Here is a 6264-nt window from a genome sequence, read left to right as displayed (position 1 = left end):
GTGTTTACATAGGGGCTCAGGGTGTGCATGAGTGACAATGAGCTTGTGATGATTATATATATATATATATAATCAAAAATTTTGAGTGTGTGTTGAAGAATCTATGTGCCTGTGTATATGTAGCTTTATATTCATGAGTCTGTTAGTATGTGTTTATGAGTTGCTGTTCCTGGGTACCGTTCTTTTGAGTAACCAAAATGTGTGTCTGTGAGTGGCGTATACATAATCTGGATGAGTGTTTGAGTGTACATCTACTCCTTTAAGGGATTGTGTTTCCCCGTCACATCCCAAGTGATTCTGGAAGTGAGAATAAGATGGTTACACCGACCCCTCCATTTTTGGATGTCAACAGCTGTTCACTGTGCACATGCCAATGTACACAAAAGTGCCTGCCTCTAGGCACAAAGATGGGTCTGGGACCTGTGGGGATCTGTTGTACTAAGTCTGCCATCAGTCAGGCTCAGGTTCCATTCTGTTGAGAGAACAGGAGTGAAGGTGTGCAGCCCTTCGTTGTGTGGTACACACTGCTTCCGTCTGTGGGTACTGTTGAGCCTACCATTTGTACAAAAGGGTCTCACGTTGCAGACACAACCTTGGCAGGTAAGAGGAGGCAGCCTACCTGCAGGCTAGTTGTGACATTTCTAGGGACCCCCAGCCTGCCTTAGCTCTTACTTAGACAAGCCTCTGTCACTGGTGTGTTTGTGTGTGCACGCGCGTGTGCGCTCAGGTTTTATCTTGTGGGTGCCTGGAGGAGAGCACAAGTAGGTGGACATGTGTGCCTAACTGGGGCATCCAGCTCTGAACCTATATGCACAGAGGCCTCCCTGGCACAGAGCCTGGTGTTCCTCCCACAGGCCCAGGCAGTGGGTGGCAGGGTGTGTTTATGTCTGAGAGGAGGTGGAAGGCAGCAGGAAGCTTGTGTCTGCCCTGAGGTAAAAGCCAGTTATGGGCACCTCTTTTACTCATTAGGTCAAATGTGCTAAACCCCCATCCAAACACACTTCTGGCCCTGACAGAACTCCCCTCCCCCTATCCATATGGTTCTGTGAGCACCCACCTCTACCCCAGCCCTAAATACAGGTCAAAAAGCAGAGAGAGAGGTGGGGGGTGAACTTGTATCTGAAACCCAGGACCTAGGCATATATGTGTTTCCAAAATCATTACTGAAGAGAAATGAGGGCAGAAATCTAAGAGGCAGGGAATTGAAGAGGATTCCCCAGGGTAAAGGCACAGGAAAGGGAACCTGGAATCCCCTTCTGCTCCATCCCTACTCTCCCCACTACTCCGCAGTGGGTCACTTAGTAGGTGAGACTCCATAGGTGTCTGCACTGGGGACTAGGGTGTGTGTGTGTGTGTGGTGTGTGTGTTGGGTCAGAGGCCTGTGAGGGTCCACTAGAGGGTCTGTATGGCTGGCCCAGCTGCCTCTCCAGACAAGCTGTCTACGAAGACTGTAATTCATGGCGGTCGATGGGCTCTTTGATTAGTTCAATCGCCTGAATAATCGTTTAATCAATAAAGCATTTCATTCCTCTGCGAGACAGGCCTGGGTGGGGCTGAGGACCCCTAGGCTGGCAGAGTTTAAAAATCTGGAGAGCCATGCCCCCTCTTCACCGACGGGTTGGGTGAGGGCCCTGCCTGGGAAAGGGCAGTATCTCAGGTAATACTATACTTCCGCCTGTCTGCACCAGCCTGGGCCGGGAAAGAAAAGAGAGCTGAGAAACTGGCCAGGATGGGGGCGTCTAGGTCTGGTTTTGGGGTTTTTGCTCAGGCCTCTCCCTTCTCCCAACTTCAGGACCTTGTATGGGTCGCTTAATGGCCCTTTCCCTCCTTTAGAACTGTATTCCATTCCTTCGTTTGACCTCAGTTTCCCCATCTGTATAATGGGGAAGGCATATATGCCATTCTAAATGTAAGCCCAAGGTCGGTGAGGTTCTACCTGAGCAAGAAGCCACTTAAGGGTATTCTTGTCTAGCCTCTTCCTTGTGGTACCAAAAAAGGAAAAACTGAGGTCCAGAGAGGGGCAGGGACTTATTTGAGATCATACAGAAGGAAGTATGGAGGGCGTAGGACTGAAAGGTAATTTTTCTGCCCTTAAACCTCTCATTCTTGCTGGAAAAGGCGATAGAGCTCCATGCATCCCCCTCCCCCCACAGCCTCCCTTGGAGGAAAATGACAATTAGGCAAATTAGCTGAGGTGAGGGTTAAGGAGTCCCAAGGCCAGGGAGACCAGGATAGGCTGAACACAGCCTGCGTGCTGGCATCCATTCCCCTAGCTCTGGAATGAGCCTGGTGGAATAATACCCTCTACCATGGATCTTCATCTTTAAGAACCTTGGGAGGTCTCATCTCAGGGATTCTTTTCAGACACATGGGGAAGCTGAGCCCTAGGAGAAGCAGGACTCGCCTTTGGGAGAAGTAAACATAGTCCCAGAGTCCCTGGCCTTTGAGGTGCGCTGGTAATGATAACAAACCCTGACAAAGGCACTTTGCACAGTTCTTGAAAAATCTGGTTAAATTTTCCCCTTTTTTCTCGCACTTCGACCATTCCTACAAACAGACTTGGGCCAGGCAGAGCAGACCACTGATCCAGGCGCAGGAATCATGCAGGAATTGGCTCTGACCCGACTAGCTTGTGTAACTTAGGGTCAGTTGCTTTCTCTCTGTGATGCTTTTAAAATGAGGGTGAGAGAGGACCCACCAAGTTAGGACAGCACTGCTAGGGCCTCTCTGGCTTTCTCGAACTGAGCAACCAATCTGAGCCCTGTAGGCCTCGCTTTATCCAAAGCACCAGAAGGAAGATGAGCTGGACTTGGGCTTCGGGAGTCGATTTCAGGCCCAGGGAGCACTGTAGCAGCCCCAACCCCCAGATGCCTCTGGGTGCAGGAGGGGCTGGCCCAGGGGGAGGCGGGGAGGGCGTGTGTTCCGAGTAAAGCCAAGTTTGTGTATGGAGACCGAGGTGGAGGTGGGCATTCCTCTGAAAGTGGCTTCTCAAACATTATTCTCAATGGGCTTTCTTTCAATAACAAAACTTTCAAAGGCAATTCCATTTACACAAGTTAAATTTCTTTCCGGGGGGGTTTCCTTTCCCCGTCTCCTGCCTCCGCCGCTTAAGACAAGGCCCGGCCCAAAGTCATGCAGAGGAGGAAAGAAAGCACGCGACCGCTGGGCACAGCGACACCCTACCGCATTCAGCGCAGCGTGGAGACCAACCCCCGATAGCCTCTCTCTCCTGGACGCAGACTCGTGGGCTGGTGAGCTTTCGGAGGCAGGACTGAGGCGCGGTGCCCGGCTTGGTCAAGGAATCGCTGTGTTATCCCGGATAGTCAAGTAACTTCTCTGGGCCACCATTTGCTGGCCTATAAGGCTGGGTTAGGTGGCCAGGATATCTGATGGCGCCTCTTGGAGTTAGAAGTTCCGGGAGGCCGGCACGCTCAGGCAGCTGTGAATAATCCCATATCCAAAAGGAAACACCCTCTGCCCTGTGCACCACAACGTGAGAAAGGGGGCTGCTCTCGCCGCCCAGGTTAGGCTGCCCAACACCGTCCTGAAGGCGAAAGTCTTCTGTGTGAAATGGGAAGCCGACCTATTCCAGTTCAAGTAATTAATATATGTGGTTCCATTCAACCCTGGCAGCGCTTTGGGGGGATTCGGTCCAAGCCGCACTGGTATCAGAAGGAAAATCGGTGTGTATGGACATATCCTGGCTGGGTTTCCCCTCCACCCCCCCAAAAAAAAACCCCGCCCCATCATCCCAAGAGTGGCTCTGGAGAAACCCGTCTGAGGAAGAGATTTCCAGTTCACAGCGTTTCCTCTACCTGGGACTTGTTATGTGACCTTGGACAGGTAGCCTCCTGTCTTGGCCTCAGGTTTCATACCTGTAAAATGGAGAAGGCCTAGCCTCAGGGCCCTTTTAGCTCTAAGACTTTAGAATCTGAGTTTCTAGGCCTGAACTAGAGCGGGGCTGGAGGTAGAGGTGTCACTGGCTGCGACCCTTTGAGCATCCCCATACTCCCGCCTCTCCGGTGGGAACACAGAGCCGCCACGTCGAATTCTTAGTCCACTTTTGATCCATCGAGCGCCACCGGCTGGAATGAACGCAGGAACCCCAACCATCCTGGTCCCTCTGCGACATTGCGATCCTCCTGGTCCAAGGCGAGGGGAGTGTGGTCGAAGATCAGGACAGGCGGGGTTCCAGACAAAGGAGAGATAACACCCACTGCCACCCCACCCCTGTGCATACGCAGCCTCCTGGGCCCGCAGATGACTTCCTGGGTCTGTTTTCCGCAGCTGTGCCCTGGAGGGGGTGGGGACGGTGTCACCGCCGGAAACTTGTCTACCATTCAGGGGCAGCTGGATCTGGGGCAGGAACAGAAGACGGGTCCAAGGGCTGATCCCATGTAGGAGTGTGAGAAATTGGACGGAGGTAGAGAGAAGGGAGACTGAAGTAGAAAACAACCTGGGAGTCCTCCCAGGATCAACCCGTGCTCTGTCCTCCTTACAAGCCCAGAGCAGGCATCTCAGAGCCCCTGCTTTGGTGGATTTATGTTTAATATTAGAAGATCATCACTTATGAATTCGAAACGGTGGGTCTTGGACAACTCCCGTGAGCTGCTGGGACAGGGGAATCTTCAGTTACTATTCCAGGGCGGGGCTCAGGCGCACATAGGCTCTCACAGAACTATTGCCTCCTGGGTGTAGAATGTCTGTTGTCCAGTTCCTTTGATTGTGGTCCCAGAGCCTGACACGCCTGAGAAACTGAGTCTCTTTGGCCAAAGACCCTGCCCTTCTGGACCAAAAGAGTCCTGCTAGACATCCACTCATTTTGTCTTAAAAGCGACAAGAACTTACCCAGGAGAGGAAAAGTTGGGTTTTCTCGACGACAGAGCTGCAGCACAGTAGCACCCTTAGTGCAGCTCTGCGTGGCCCTTGCAGATTGAATGCGCCCTCCCGCTTCAGGGACTCTCATTAGCACTGGCCGGGACTGGATTCATTCAGTTCCCAAGAGGCCTTGCTCCGGATGCAGAATTACCCCTGCACACAGAAGCCTTCAGCTGTGCATATCACCAAAGTGTCTGACAGCTCCTGGTCTGAGGCTGGAAAGAGGGGCTCACGGCTCAGTGCTTGGGCAACCTGGTCCAAAGCCTCAGATAGACCTCTCCCCCAGGAGCACCCTGGTTACTAACTTTAAAGGACTATGAGATTTTCCCCTTCTATGTCTCTGCCTACGGTTAGCTTAGAATTGGGGGCCCTTGAGTTAGAGCAGGGGAGGACGGTGGACAAGGAGGCGGCAGCGTCAGCTTAGTTGGCGCTTGATAAAACTATGAAATATTTCCGCTGGAAGGAGCCTTCATTAAAAACTAGGTAAGCCAACTCTGCCCATTTTACAGATGAGGAAACTGAGGTCAGAACGGAGCAGATGTGCACACACTACGTTTCCATCGCGAGTCTGATAGTGCTTAGATTGAAAGCCTGATCTCTATTGAGCTCCTTGTTTTCCTCCAACATCCGTTGTGTGTGTGTGTGTGTGTGTGTGTGTGTGTGTGTGCACGCGCGCGGGCGCGCGCGTTTTCTGGAGACTATTTCCCCACCCTCACTCCCCACCCCCCATCCCCGCCTCGGCTGCCCTTAATCCCTCAGGGCATCCCTGGGTCCCAATGCCGCGGAGAGGAGGCCAGGTTCCTGCTGGACCTGCAGCTCGACTCTCCAGGCACTGTGTTGACCCCCTTCCCCCTCCCCCAGTCCGCGCTCCACTAGGCCTTCGCCCCGCGCGTTTGTCAATGAACGTGGCGCCGCCGCCTGGGCCCCGCCTCCCATTCTCTCCCATTGCCCAGGTATCGGCTAATCAGGCGGAGCCCGCCGGTTGCTCAGCCAATGGGGCGGTGTCTCGGGTCAGAGCCGGCTGCCACCGCTCTGACTGGCTTGATGAAGCGTGATTGGCAGGTTAGCCCCCGCCCCGCCCCCGCCCCCGCCCGGAGGGAGGCTGAGCCCCGGGCGGCGCTGTCCACACGCAGCGGGTCCTGAAAGCGGCTCCGGGGCGGCGCGGTGGCGCACTGTGCGCGCCGAACAGGCGGAGGGCTAGCGCCGGCGGCGGCGGCTGCGGCTGCGGCGGTAACGCTGGGAGTCAAAGCAGATAGAGGCTGCATCTCTGCACCGGCAGTCCCGGCGGCCTTGGTCTAGGGGACCTTTCGCTCTCTTCTGTGTCCCTCGCTCTACGCCTGGGGCAGGCGCGGCGGCCGTCCCGGAAGAGGCAACTGAAAGACAGTC

The sequence above is a fragment of the Stenella coeruleoalba genome (assembly GCF_951394435.1).
Source record: "Stenella coeruleoalba genome assembly, chromosome: 7".
NCBI lineage: Eukaryota > Metazoa > Chordata > Mammalia > Artiodactyla > Delphinidae > Stenella > Stenella coeruleoalba.
The sequence above is the reverse complement of the archived record's forward strand: the minus strand, read 5'-3'. Positions refer to the sequence as shown.